Raw genomic sequence first — 14,658 nt, forward strand, 5'->3', positions numbered from 1 at the left:
AAGATGTTGTGAAACCTGGAAGGGTTTAGAAAAGATTTACAAGGATGTTGCCAGTGTTGGAAGATTTGAGCTATAGGGAGAGGCTGAACAGGCTGGGGCTGTTTTCCCTGGAGCGTCGGAGGCTGAGGGGTGACTTTCTAGAGGTTTATATAATCATGAGGGGAATGGATAGTATGAATACACCAAGTCTTTTCCCTGGGGTCCGGTGGTCCAGAACTAGAGGGCATAGGTTTAGGGTGAGAGGGTCAAAGATATAAAAGCGACCTAAGGGGCAAAGATTTGACTTAGAGGATGGTACGTGTATGGAATGAGCTGCCAGAGGAAGTGGTGGAGGCTGGTACAATTGCAAGACTTAAAAGGCATTTAGATGTGTATATGAATAGGAAGGATTGAGGGATATGGGCCGGGTGCTGTCAAGCAGGAATAGATTGGGTTGGGGTATCAGGTTGGCATGGACAAGTTGGACCGAAGGGTCTGTTTCCATGCTGTAGATCTGGTATTAGAGTGTGCGGCATGGCCAATTGGGGCCGAACAGCCTGCCTCCATCCTGTAAAGTTGTATGATTAGATGACGGCATCCACCGTCTCCTTTTACCTGGAGCAGGTGGTGAAGAATCAGTGGACAGAGCTGAATATAATCTGTCGAATAAATTGTTGAAAGAGGCATTTTGAGCAATACTGGAATAGGAAGGCAGGAAATAGAGGGAATTGGAGCAAATGCGGGGTGGGTGGGGGGGATATTTGAATGGCTTGGTCGTGTTGTGAAAAGCCTTGAAGATAGCGGTTTATTGCAGGATGAAATAAGACGCGCGGCATTACGTGTGGATATGAGTGAAACTGAAGTGAACACAGATGCAGAATAAAAAAAAGCCGCAAAAAGCACAAGTCAGCGACATCTATTGGATCATCTGATTTTTGTTAGTAAATCAGGGGAGAGCGCGAACGCAGTCCCCCACTACCACAAATTTTGCAGTCGAGTATCCCGCATTTGGGGACATCGCAGGCGTCAGCACACCCGAAGTGCAATGGGATAGCCTCGTCCTGGGAGAACTTTTTTTTTTTTTTTTTTTATTTCAAAAATATACTTTATTCATAAATGATTTGATGGTCTGTACATTGGATCATGCCATACATATGTCAATATTTACAAACACAGATTCGACTTTATTCTTGTCCTTTACAATCCTGTGCATTTTTTCAATCTTGTATATATACATATATTTGGCTGAGGCATCAGCAGAGCCCAAAAAAAAACGTCTGTATGGGCCCCCTGTTCTTCTTTCGGCAGGCCGATCTTACACGGTGGTCTTTCCCCACCGCGCCTTGGCGGCAGCTGCCCCAAGCTTCAGCGCGTCCCTCAACACGTAGTCTTGGACCTTGGAATGTGCCAGTCTGCAACACTCGGTCGGGGTCAACTCCTTCAGCTGGAAGATCAACAGGTTTCGGACCGCCCAGAGAGCGTCCTTCACCGAGTTGATGATCCTCCAGGCGCAGTTAATGTTCGTCTCGGTGTGAGTCCCGGGGAACAGGCCGTAGAGCACGGAGTCCCGCGTCACGGCGCTGCTCGGGACGAACCTCGACAAGCACCACTGCATTCCTCTCCAGACTTCCTCTGCATAGGCACATTCCAGAAGGAGGTGTGTGACAGTCTCGTCCCCCCCGCAGCCACTTCGAGGGCAGCGTGCGGTGCGGCAGAGAGTCCGGGCGTGTATAAAGGATCTCACAGGCAGAGCCCTTCTCACCACCAGCCAAGCCACGTCTTGGTGCTTGTTGGAAAGTTCTGGCGATGAGGCATTCTGCCAAATGGCTTTGACAGTCTGCTCAGGGAACCGCTCGACAGGATCCGCCCTCTCCTTTTCCCGAAGGGTCTCAAGGACGCTACGTGCTGACCACTTCCTGATGGACTTGTGGTCAAAGGTGTTTTTCCTCATAAATTTCTCCACGAAGGACAGGTGATACGGAACGGTCCAACTACTCGGAGCGTTCCGCGGCAGCGAGGCCAGGCCCATCCTTCGCAACACCGGGGACAGGTAGAACCTCAGTACGTAGTGACACTTGGTGTTTGCGTACCGGGGATCCACGCACAGCTTGATGCAGCCACACACAAAGGTGGCCATCAGGGTGAGGGTGGCATTGGGCGTGTTTTTTCCCCCATTGCACCGGTCTTTGTACATTGAGTCTCTTCGGACCCGGTCCATCTTTGATCTCCAAATGAATTGGAAGATGGCCCGGGTGACTGCGGCGGCACAGGTCCTGGGGATAGGCCAGACCTGTGCCACATATAGCAATACTGAGAGGACCTCACACCTGATGACCAGGTTTTTTCCCGCGATGGAGAGCGACCGTTGCCCCCATCTGCCTAGTTTCTGTCTCATCTTCCTGATCCGCTCCTCCCAGGTCTTGGCGCACGCCCCAGCCCCCCCGAACCAAATACCCAGCACCTTCAGGTGGTCAGTCCTGACGGTGAAGGGGATAGAGGATTGGTCGGCCCAGTTCCCGAAGAGCATGGCCTCGCTCTTGCCTCGGTTTACCTTGGCCCCCGAGGCCCGTTCGAACTGGTCGCAGATGCACACGAGTCTGTGCACGGACAGCGGATCCGAGCAGAAAACAGCGACGTCATCCATGTACAGGGAGGCCTTAACCTGCAGGCCCCCGCTGCCAGGAATAGTCACCCCTCTCAGGCTCGCATCCTTCCTGATGGATTCGGCAAATGGCTCTATGCAACACACAAACAAGGCGGGTGAGAGGGGGCATCCCTGCCTGACTCCAGATCTTACAGGGAAGCTATCTGATTCCCACCCATTGATTGAGACTGCACTGACAATGTTGGTGTAGAGCAGTCTGATCCAATTTCCGATTCCCTCCCCAAAGCCCATTTTGGAGAGGACATCCCTCATATATGTATGCGATATCCTGTCAAAGGCTTTCTCCTGGTCCAGGCTGATGAGACAGGTGTCCACCCCCCTGTCCTGCACGTAGGCGATCGTATCCCTGAGGAGTGCGAGACTCTCAGAGATCTTCCTGCCCGGTACAGCACAGGTTTGGTCCGGGTGGATCACCGATCCCAGAGCAGACCTGACCCGGTTGGCGATGACCTTTGACAAGATTTTGTAGTCTGCATTTAACAGTGAGATCGGTCTCCAATTTCTAATTTCCTCCCTCTCTCCCTTCCGCTTGTAGACGAGGGTGATGATGCCTTTCCTCATGGATTCACTCATGGTACCTGCCCGAAGCATACTGACATACACCTCCAGCAGGTCCTGGCCGATCGAGTCCCAAAGAGCGGAATAAACCTCGACCGGTAAGCCGTCGCTTCCGGGAGTTTTATTCTTTTCGAAGGACTCGAGGGCCTTGGTCAGTTCATCCAGAGATAGCGGCTGGTCCAGCCTCTCTCGTGTTCCGTCATCTAGGACCTCCGTGATAGAGGACAGGAACGACTGGGAGGCCGCGCTGTCGGTCGGCTTCGAGTCATACAGGCTGGCGTAGAAGGATTTGCTGATCCTCATGACGTCAGCCTGAGATGACGTTACCGAGCCATCTTCTTTCTTCAGGCTGCTGAGCACGGAGCTCTCTTTGTGCACCTTCTGGAAGAAGAAACGTGAGCACGTCTCGTCCTGCTCCACCGAGCGGACCCTGGACCGGAAGATTATCCTGGAGGCCTCCGAGGCAAAGAGCGAGGCTTGCTGGCCCTTCACCTCCTTGAGGTCCTCCGTGACATCCACCCCCATCGTCTGCAGCAGGAGCAGGTTCTGCATACTTTCCTGGAGCTGGGACAGTTTTCCCCGCCTCTCTCTCGCCTCCTGGACACCTTTGAGGATAAAGAACCTCTTGATGTTCCCTTTTACCGTTTCCCACCAGTCCGCTGGAGACTCAAAGAGGGGCTTCACGGTTCTCCAACCTGCGTAATCCCTCTTGAGCTCTTCGATGTTTCCCGGGGTCAACAGCTTAGTGTTCAGTTTCCACGTTCCCTTGCCCGCCCGCTGTTCGTCCTGTAGGTGACAGTCGGCCAGCAGGAGGCAGTGGTCAGAGAAGAACACCGGCTTGACGTCGGTGGATCTGACCGAGAGCGTTCGGGACACAAACAGGTAATCTATCCTTGAGCGGATAGACCCGTCTGCCCGTGACCAGGTGTATCTACGCTGCGCTCCGTCTGCAGGGGCGCTGAAGACGTCGTGCAGCTTGGCGTCTTTGACCGTTTCCATCAGGGCCCTGGACGTAGCGTCCGGTTTACAAAATACCTTCTGTAATTGATCTGTGAGTCGACTTTCAAGGAAGCGTGAACCGACACTCCAAGGTCTTTATGTTCAGCAACACTCCCTACATTCAGAGTGTGGCAAATTCATTGAATTCACTGCCACAGAAGGCCTAGTCAGCTACAAATCACACCACAACAGGTTCATTTGGAAGCACTAGCTTTCAGAGCACTGCTCCTTCATCACGTGGTTGGGGAGAATAAGATTGTAAGACACAGAATTGAGAGCAAAAGTTTACAGTGTGATGTAACTGAAATTATATACCGAAAAAGACCTCGATTGTTTGTTAAGTCTCTCATGTTTTAGAATGACTATGTTGGTTTCTGTTCTTTCACACATAATCACAAAATGGAGACAATAGATTGGTGAGCCTAACGGCTGTGGTTGCTAAGTTGTGAGAGAGGATTCTGAGAGTTAGGATCTCGAGGCATTTGGGGAGGCGAGGACCCATTTGGAACAGTCAGTGTGGCTTTGTGCGTGGCAAATGGTGAAAGTTGCTCTCTGGTCTTCCAAAAAATTGTTGGTCTTCCAGAACAAGGAGTCGACCTTTCCCACGTGTTGGAGGCACATTCCAAGGTCCAGGACTACATGCTGAGAGAGGCAAGGACTGATTCGGGATAGTCAACATGGCTTTGTGTGTGGGAAATCATATCTCCCAAAGTTGATTGAGTTTTTTGAAGAAGTACCAAAGAGGATTGATGAGGGCAGAGCGGTCCTGTTGTGAAAAGCATTGAAGATAGCGGTTTATTGCAGGATGAAATAAGAGGGGCGGCATTACGTGTGAATTTGAGTGAAACTGAAGTGAACATAGATACAGGGATATATTAGAAGCCGCACGAAGCACAAATGAGCGACATCTATAGGATCATCTGACTTTTGCTTGTAATTCAGGGGAGAGCGCGAACGCAGTCCCCCACTACCACAAATTTTGCAGTCGAGTATCCCGCATTTGGGGACATCGCAGGCGTCAGCACACCCGAAGTGCAATGGGATAGCCTCGTCCTGGGAGAACCTTTTTTTTTTTTATTTCAAAAATATACTTTATTCATAAATGATTTGATGGTCTGTACATTGGATCATGCCATACATATGTCAATATTTACAAACACAGATTCGACTTTATTCTTGTCCTTTACAATCCTGTGCATTTTTTCAATCTTGTATATATACATATATTTGGCTGAGGCATCAGCAGAGCCCAAAAAAAAACGTCTGTATGGGCCCCCTGTTCTTCTTTCGGCAGGCCGATCTTACACGGTGGTCTTTCCCCACCGCGCCTTGGCGGCAGCTGCCCCAAGCTTCAGCGCGTCCCTCAACACGTAGTCTTGGACCTTGGAATGTGCCAGTCTGCAACACTCGGTCGGGGTCAACTCCTTCAGCTGGAAGATCAACAGGTTTCGGACCGCCCAGAGAGCGTCCTTCACCGAGTTGATGATCCTCCAGGCGCAGTTAATGTTCGTCTCGGTGTGAGTCCCGGGGAACAGGCCGTAGAGCACGGAGTCCCGCGTCACGGCGCTGCTCGGGACGAACCTCGACAAGCACCACTGCATTCCTCTCCAGACTTCCTCTGCATAGGCACATTCCAGAAGGAGGTGTGTGACAGTCTCGTCCCCCCCGCAGCCACTTCGAGGGCAGCGTGCGGTGCGGCAGAGAGTCCGGGCGTGCATAAAGGATCTCACAGGCAGAGCCCTTCTCACCACCAGCCAAGCCACGTCTTGGTGCTTGTTGGAAAGTTCTGGCGATGAGGCATTCTGCCAAATGGCTTTGACAGTCTGCTCAGGGAACCGCTCGACAGGATCCGCCCTCTCCTTTTCCCGAAGGGTCTCAAGGACGCTACGTGCTGACCACTTCCTGATGGACTTGTGGTCAAAGGTGTTTTTCCTCATAAATTTCTCCACGAAGGACAGGTGATACGGAACGGTCCAACTACTCGGAGCGTTCCGCGGCAGCGAGGCCAGGCCCATCCTTCGCAACACCGGGGACAGGTAGAACCTCAGTACGTAGTGACACTTGGTGTTTGCGTACCGGGGATCCACGCACAGCTTGATGCAGCCACACACAAAGGTGGCCATCAGGGTGAGGGTGGCATTGGGCGTGTTTTTTCCCCCATTGCACCGGTCTTTGTACATTGAGTCTCTTCGGACCCGGTCCATCTTTGATCTCCAAATGAATTGGAAGATGGCCCGGGTGACTGCGGCGGCACAGGTCCTGGGGATAGGCCAGACCTGTGCCACATATAGCAATACTGAGAGGACCTCACACCTGATGACCAGGTTTTTTCCCGCGATGGAGAGCGACCGTTGCCCCCATCTGCCTAGTTTCTGTCTCATCTTCCTGATCCGCTCCTCCCAGGTCTTGGCGCACGCCCCAGCCCCCCCGAACCAAATACCCAGCACCTTCAGGTGGTCAGTCCTGACGGTGAAGGGGATAGAGGATTGGTCGGCCCAGTTCCCGAAGAGCATGGCCTCGCTCTTGCCTCGGTTTACCTTGGCCCCCGAGGCCCGTTCGAACTGGTCGCAGATGCACACGAGTCTGTGCACGGACAGCGGATCCGAGCAGAAAACAGCGACGTCATCCATGTACAGGGAGGCCTTAACCTGCAGGCCCCCGCTGCCAGGAATAGTCACCCCTCTCAGGCTCGCATCCTTCCTGATGGATTCGGCAAATGGCTCTATGCAACACACAAACAAGGCGGGTGAGAGGGGGCATCCCTGCCTGACTCCAGATCTTACAGGGAAGCTATCTGATTCCCACCCATTGATTGAGACTGCACTGACAATGTTGGTGTAGAGCAGTCTGATCCAATTTCCGATTCCCTCCCCAAAGCCCATTTTGGAGAGGACATCCCTCATATATGTATGCGATATCCTGTCAAAGGCTTTCTCCTGGTCCAGGCTGATGAGACAGGTGTCCACCCCCCTGTCCTGCACGTAGGCGATCGTATCCCTGAGGAGTGCGAGACTCTCAGAGATCTTCCTGCCCGGTACAGCACAGGTTTGGTCCGGGTGGATCACCGATCCCAGAGCAGACCTGACCCGGTTGGCGATGACCTTTGACAAGATTTTGTAGTCTGCATTTAACAGTGAGATCGGTCTCCAATTTCTAATTTCCTCCCTCTCTCCCTTCCGCTTGTAGACGAGGGTGATGATGCCTTTCCTCATGGATTCACTCATGGTACCTGCCCGAAGCATACTGACATACACCTCCAGCAGGTCCTGGCCGATCGAGTCCCAAAGAGCGGAATAAACCTCGACCGGTAAGCCGTCGCTTCCGGGAGTTTTATTCTTTTCGAAGGACTCGAGGGCCTTGGTCAGTTCATCCAGAGATAGCGGCTGGTCCAGCCTCTCTCGTGTTCCGTCATCTAGGACCTCCGTGATAGAGGACAGGAACGACTGGGAGGCCGCGCTGTCGGTCGGCTTCGAGTCATACAGGCTGGCGTAGAAGGATTTGCTGATCCTCATGACGTCAGCCTGAGATGACGTTACCGAGCCATCTTCTTTCTTCAGGCTGCTGAGCACGGAGCTCTCTTTGTGCACCTTCTGGAAGAAGAAACGTGAGCACGTCTCGTCCTGCTCCACCGAGCGGACCCTGGACCGGAAGATTATCCTGGAGGCCTCCGAGGCAAAGAGCGAGGCTTGCTGGCCCTTCACCTCCTTGAGGTCCTCCGTGACATCCACCCCCATCGTCTGCAGCAGGAGCAGGTTCTGCATACTTTCCTGGAGCTGGGACAGTTTTCCCCGCCTCTCTCTCGCCTCCTGGACACCTTTGAGGATAAAGAACCTCTTGATGTTCCCTTTTACCGTTTCCCACCAGTCCGCTGGAGACTCAAAGAGGGGCTTCACGGTTCTCCAACCTGCGTAATCCCTCTTGAGCTCTTCGATGTTTCCCGGGGTCAACAGCTTAGTGTTCAGTTTCCACGTTCCCTTGCCCGCCCGCTGTTCGTCCTGTAGGTGACAGTCGGCCAGCAGGAGGCAGTGGTCAGAGAAGAACACCGGCTTGACGTCGGTGGATCTGACCGAGAGCGTTCGGGACACAAACAGGTAATCTATCCTTGAGCGGATAGACCCGTCTGCCCGTGACCAGGTGTATCTACGCTGCGCTCCGTCTGCAGGGGCGCTGAAGACGTCGTGCAGCTTGGCGTCTTTGACCGTTTCCATCAGGGCCCTGGACGTAGCGTCCGGTTTACAAAATACCTTCTGTAATTGATCTGTGAGTCGACTTTCAAGGAAGCGTGAACCGACACTCCAAGGTCTTTATGTTCAGCAACACTCCCTACATTCAGAGTGTGGCAAATTCATTGAATTCACTGCCACAGAAGGCCTAGTCAGCTACAAATCACACCACAACAGGTTCATTTGGAAGCACTAGCTTTCAGAGCACTGCTCCTTCATCACGTGGTTGGGGAGAATAAGATTGTAAGACACAGAATTGAGAGCAAAAGTTTACAGTGTGATGTAACTGAAATTATATACCGAAAAAGACCTCGATTGTTTGTTAAGTCTCTCATGTTTTAGAATGACTATGTTGGTTTCTGTTCTTTCACACATAATCACAAAATGGAGACAATAGATTGGTGAGCCTAACGGCTGTGGTTGCTAAGTTGTGAGAGAGGATTCTGAGAGTTAGGATCTCGAGGCATTTGGGGAGGCGAGGACCCATTTGGAACAGTCAGTGTGGCTTTGTGCGTGGCAAATGGTGAAAGTTGCTCTCTGGTCTTCCAAAAAATTGTTGGTCTTCCAGAACAAGGAGTCGACCTTTCCCACGTGTTGGAGGCACATTCCAAGGTCCAGGACTACATGCTGAGAGAGGCAAGGACTGATTCGGGATAGTCAACATGGCTTTGTGTGTGGGAAATCATATCTCCCAAAGTTGATTGAGTTTTTTGAAGAAGTACCAAAGAGGATTGATGAGGGCAGAGCGGTCCTGTTGTGAAAAGCATTGAAGATAGCGGTTTATTGCAGGATGAAATAAGAGGGGCGGCATTACGTGTGAATTTGAGTGAAACTGAAGTGAACATAGATACAGGGATATATTAGAAGCCGCACGAAGCACAAATGAGCGACATCTATAGGATCATCTGACTTTTGCTTGTAATTCAGGGGAGAGCGCGAACGCAGTCCCCCACTACCACAAATTTTGCAGTCGAGTATCCCGCATTTGGGGACATCGCAGGCGTCAGCACACCCGAAGTGCAATGGGATAGCCTCGTCCTGGGAGAACCTTTTTTTTTTTTATTTCAAAAATATACTTTATTCATAAATGATTTGATGGTCTGTACATTGGATCATGCCATACATATGTCAATATTTACAAACACAGATTCGACTTTATTCTTGTCCTTTACAATCCTGTGCATTTTTTCAATCTTGTATATATACATATATTTGGCTGAGGCATCAGCAGAGCCCAAAAAAAAACGTCTGTATGGGCCCCCTGTTCTTCTTTCGGCAGGCCGATCTTACACGGTGGTCTTTCCCCACCGCGCCTTGGCGGCAGCTGCCCCAAGCTTCAGCGCGTCCCTCAACACGTAGTCTTGGACCTTGGAATGTGCCAGTCTGCAACACTCGGTCGGGGTCAACTCCTTCAGCTGGAAGATCAACAGGTTTCGGACCGCCCAGAGAGCGTCCTTCACCGAGTTGATGATCCTCCAGGCGCAGTTAATGTTCGTCTCGGTGTGAGTCCCGGGGAACAGGCCGTAGAGCACGGAGTCCCGCGTCACGGCGCTGCTCGGGACGAACCTCGACAAGCACCACTGCATTCCTCTCCAGACTTCCTCTGCATAGGCACATTCCAGAAGGAGGTGTGTGACAGTCTCGTCCCCCCCGCAGCCACTTCGAGGGCAGCGTGCGGTGCGGCAGAGAGTCCGGGCGTGCATAAAGGATCTCACAGGCAGAGCCCTTCTCACCACCAGCCAAGCCACGTCTTGGTGCTTGTTGGAAAGTTCTGGCGATGAGGCATTCTGCCAAATGGCTTTGACAGTCTGCTCAGGGAACCGCTCGACAGGATCCGCCCTCTCCTTTTCCCGAAGGGTCTCAAGGACGCTACGTGCTGACCCCTTCCTGATGGACTTGTGGTCAAAGGTGTTTTTCCTCATAAATTTCTCCACGAAGGACAGGTGATACGGAACGGTCCAACTACTCGGAGCGTTCCGCGGCAGCGAGGCCAGGCCCATCCTTCGCAACACCGGGGACAGGTAGAACCTCAGTACGTAGTGACACTTGGTGTTTGCGTACCGGGGATCCACGCACAGCTTGATGCAGCCACACACAAAGGTGGCCATCAGGGTGAGGGTGGCATTGGGCGTGTTTTTTCCCCCATTGCACCGGTCTTTGTACATTGAGTCTCTTCGGACCCGGTCCATCTTTGATCTCCAAATGAATTGGAAGATGGCCCGGGTGACTGCGGCGGCACAGGTCCTGGGGATAGGCCAGACCTGTGCCACATATAGCAATACTGAGAGTACCTCACACCTGATGACCAGGTTTTTTCCCGCGATGGAGAGCGACCGTTGCCCCCATCTGCCTAGTTTCTGTCTCATCTTCCTGATCCGCTCCTCCCAGGTCTTGGCGCACGCCCCAGCCCCCCCGAACCAAATACCCAGCACCTTCAGGTGGTCAGTCCTGACGGTGAAGGGGATAGAGGATTGGTCGGCCCAGTTCCCGAAGAGCATGGCCTCGCTCTTGCCTCGGTTTACCTTGGCCCCCGAGGCCCGTTCGAACTGGTCGCAGATGCACACGAGTCTGTGCACGGACAGCGGATCCGAGCAGAAAACAGCGACGTCATCCATGTACAGGGAGGCCTTAACCTGCAGGCCCCCGCTGCCAGGAATAGTCACCCCCCTCAGGCTCGCATCCTTCCTGATGGATTCGGCAAATGGCTCTATGCAACACACAAACAAGGCGGGTGAGAGGGGGCATCCCTGCCTGACTCCAGATCTTACAGGGAAGCTATCTGATTCCCACCCATTGATTGAGACTGCACTGACAATGTTGGTGTAGAGCAGTCTGATCCAATTTCCGATTCCCTCCCCAAAGCCCATTTTGGAGAGGACATCCCTCATATATGTATGCGATATCCTGTCAAAGGCTTTCTCCTGGTCCAGGCTGATGAGGCAGGTGTCCACCCCCCTGTCCTGCACGTAGGCGATCGTATCCCTGAGGAGTGCGAGACTCTCAGAGATCTTCCTGCCCGGTACAGCACAGGTTTGGTCCGGGTGGATCACCGATCCCAGAGCAGACCTGACCCGGTTGGCGATGACCTTTGACAGGATTTTGTAGTCTGCATTTAACAGTGAGATCGGTCTCCAATTTCTAATTTCCTCCCTCTCCCCCTTCCGCTTGTAGACGAGGGTGATGATGCCTTTCCTCATGGATTCACTCATGGTACCTGCCCGGAGCATACTGACATACACCTCCAGCAGGTCCTGGCCCATCAAGTCCCAAAGAGCGGAATAAACCTCGACCGGTAAGCCGTCGCTTCCGGGAGTTTTATTCTTTTCGAAGGACTCGAGGGCCTTGGTCAGTTCATCCAGAGATAGCGGCTGGTCCAGCCTCTCTCGTGTTCCGTCATCTAGGACCTCCGTGATAGAGGACAGGAACGACTGGGAGGCCGCGCTGTCGGTCGGCTTCGAGTCATACAGGCTGGCGTAGAAGGATTTGCTGATCCTCATGACGTCAGCCTGAGATGACGTTACCGAGCCATCTTCTTTCTTCAGGCTGCTGAGCACGGAGCTCTCTTTGTGCACCTTCTGGAAGAAGAAACGTGAGCACGTCTCGTCCTGCTCCACCGAGCGGACCCTGGACCGGAAGATTATCCTGGAGGCCTCCGAGGCAAAGAGCGAGGCTTGCTGGCCCTTCACCTCCTTGAGGTCCTCCGTGACATCCACCCCCATCGTCTGCAGCAGGAGCAGGTTCTGCATACTTTCCTGGAGCTGGGACAGTTTTCCCCGCCTCTCTCTCGCCTCCTGGACACCTTTGAGGATAAAGAACCTCTTGATGTTCCCTTTTACCGTTTCCCACCAGTCCGCTGGAGACTCAAAGAGGGGCTTCACGGTTCTCCAACCTGCGTAATCCCTCTTGAGCTCTTCGATGTTTCCCGGGGTCAACAGCTTAGTGTTCAGTTTCCACGTTCCCTTGCCCGCCCGCTGTTCGTCCTGTAGGTGACAGTCGGCCAGCAGGAGGCAGTGGTCAGAGAAGAACACCGGCTTGACGTCGGTGGATCTGACCGAGAGCGTTCGGGACACAAACAGGTAATCTATCCTTGAGCGGATAGACCCGTCTGCCCGTGACCAGGTGTATCTACGCTGCGCTCCGTCTGCAGGGGCGCTGAAGACGTCGTGCAGCTTGGCGTCTTTGACCGTTTCCATCAGGGCCCTGGACGTAGCGTCCGGTTTACTGTCCCCCCCGCCGGATCGTCCATCAGCATCAATGATGCAGTTGAAGTCTCCGGCCAGAATGACCGGCCTGGACGTAGCCAGCAACAGTGGAAGCTGTTGCAGGACGGCCAACCGTTCACTCTTACCCACTGGGGCGTACACGTTGATTAGTCTCACGGGAGCGTTTCTGTATTTGACGTCCACGACGAGGAGGCGCCCGCCCACCACCTCCTTAACCTCGGAGATGGTGAAGTTGCCTCCCCGCAACAGGATACCCAGGCCGGAGGCGCGGCTATCGTTGCCCCCCGACCACACTGACGGCCCGTGGGCCCACAAGCTCGACCATCTCCTGTAACTGCTGAGGTGCGGTATCCCGCACTCCTGCAGAAACAGGACATCGGCTTTGACGTTGGCCAGGAAGGCCAGCGTTGAAACACATCGCGTAGCCGCTTTAATGCTACGCACATTTATGCTGGCAATTTTAAACCCCATTTTAACAGTTTGCGGGGTTACCAGTGTCCATTTTCTTCTGGTCTTGCTCCAGTGGGGTAGCTGCGTGCATCCCCGTGGTGACAGCAAACTGCTGGACCTTCCCAGGGCTGAGGTAGTTGTCCGGCTCCACGCTGGAGTCATTTCCCCGCTCTGGTGTCATCGTGTCAGACCCAGGGTCCGCATCGCCCCGTTCTCCATCTGACATCAGGGCTGTCACTGGGACGCTGCTCCCAGTTCCCTGGAGCTGTGGGCCGGTGGGTACCCCTTGGTTCTCACCGGGTAGGGGGAGGCCTTCGCCCATCCCCTCAGAGGGATCGTCTTTTCCTTCTTGGGCGGTGTTGCCCTCCTTTCTCCCCACGGCGCTCTGCCTCTTCCTCCGGAGGCGACCCTTCTTGCGCCCGTCCTCACCCTCGGAGGAGCTGCCTGTATCCTCCTCTTGGAGGTGTCTCTTCCCCCTTCGCTTGGTGGCTTTGGGGCCCTCGAGAGGTTTCCTTTTCCTGTTTTTAACGATAATCCACTGCTCTGCCTCCTTTGATCCCTCCTCTTCCATTTCCTCCGTCTGTCTTGCAGGAGCTTGGGTCGGCTGCTGCATCTCCCCGCTGTCTGCTGCCTGCTCCTCTACAACTTTCCCTTCCTTCTGGGTGCCTCCAGGCACCGTTCCTTTGCTGATTCGCGGTACCTCGTTAGACTTTGTCGGTCCGCGGCTCGTGTTGCCACCTCCGGCCATCTGTGCGTAGGTGGCGGCTCCTCGTCTTGGGCAGGCCTTGTACATGTGGCCCGCCTCCCCGCACAGGTTGCAGCTCTTTTCCTCCCGACAGTCCTTTGTCAAGTGACCCTCCTGTTTGCAGTTCCTGCAGACGGTCACTTTGCAATCCACCGCCACGTGTCCCGACTTCCCGCAGGTTCGGCACACTTTGGGCTGCCCTGCATATGTCAGGTAGCCTCTGCTCCCTCCGATTGCGAAGCTCGAGGGTGGGTGGAGGATGTTCCCACTGTCATCGGCCCTCAGAGTTGCCTTGACCTGCCTCTTACTGGTCCAGATCCCAAAGGGGTCGATCACATCGGTGGCTTCTCCCTCGACTTGGACGTACCTTCCCAGGAAGGTCAGGACATCAGCCGCTGGAACGTAGGGGTTGTACATATGGATTGTAACAACCCGGTTCCTCTGTGCAGGAAGCACACACAATGGCGTCGCCGACAAGATGGAGAACAGCGGCTCCCCTTCCTTCTCCTTGAAGACCTTCAGGAGCTGTTCGCACTGCTTCACGCTTCTGAAGGTCACATCGAAGTAGCCTGCCCCAGGGAAATCCTGCAGGCAGTACACTTTTTTTTTTTATTTCAAAAATATACTTTATTCATAAATGATTTGATGGTCTGTACATTGGATCATGCCATACATATGTCCATATTTACAAACACAGATTCGACTTTATTCTTGTCCTTTACAATCCTGTGCATTTTTTCAATCTTGTATATATACATATATTTGGCTGAGGCATCAGCAGAGCCCAAAAAAAAACGTCTGTATGGGCCCCCTGTT

The 14,658-nt window shown here is 53.4% G+C and overlaps 1 non-coding gene and 2 pseudogenes across 1 annotated transcript; all 3 read right to left on the bottom strand.

Moving 5' to 3' along the window:
• Positions 1-926: 926 nt before the first annotated feature.
• Positions 927-1,082, bottom strand: LOC140455781 (U1 spliceosomal RNA). Its single transcript, XR_011953033.1, has one exon. It is a non-coding gene; the product is annotated as a U1 spliceosomal RNA (small nuclear RNA).
• A 4,058-nt stretch (positions 1,083-5,140) lies between these two features.
• LOC140455825 (U1 spliceosomal RNA) lies at positions 5,141-5,290 on the bottom strand (annotated as a pseudogene).
• Positions 5,291-9,348: 4,058 nt separating this feature from the next.
• LOC140455827 (U1 spliceosomal RNA) lies at positions 9,349-9,498 on the bottom strand (annotated as a pseudogene).
• Between the last annotated feature and the right edge of the window lie 5,160 nt (positions 9,499-14,658).

The sequence above is a fragment of the Chiloscyllium punctatum genome, chromosome 30, assembly GCF_047496795.1.
Source record: "Chiloscyllium punctatum isolate Juve2018m chromosome 30, sChiPun1.3, whole genome shotgun sequence".
Taxonomy (NCBI): Eukaryota; Metazoa; Chordata; class Chondrichthyes; order Orectolobiformes; family Hemiscylliidae; genus Chiloscyllium; species Chiloscyllium punctatum.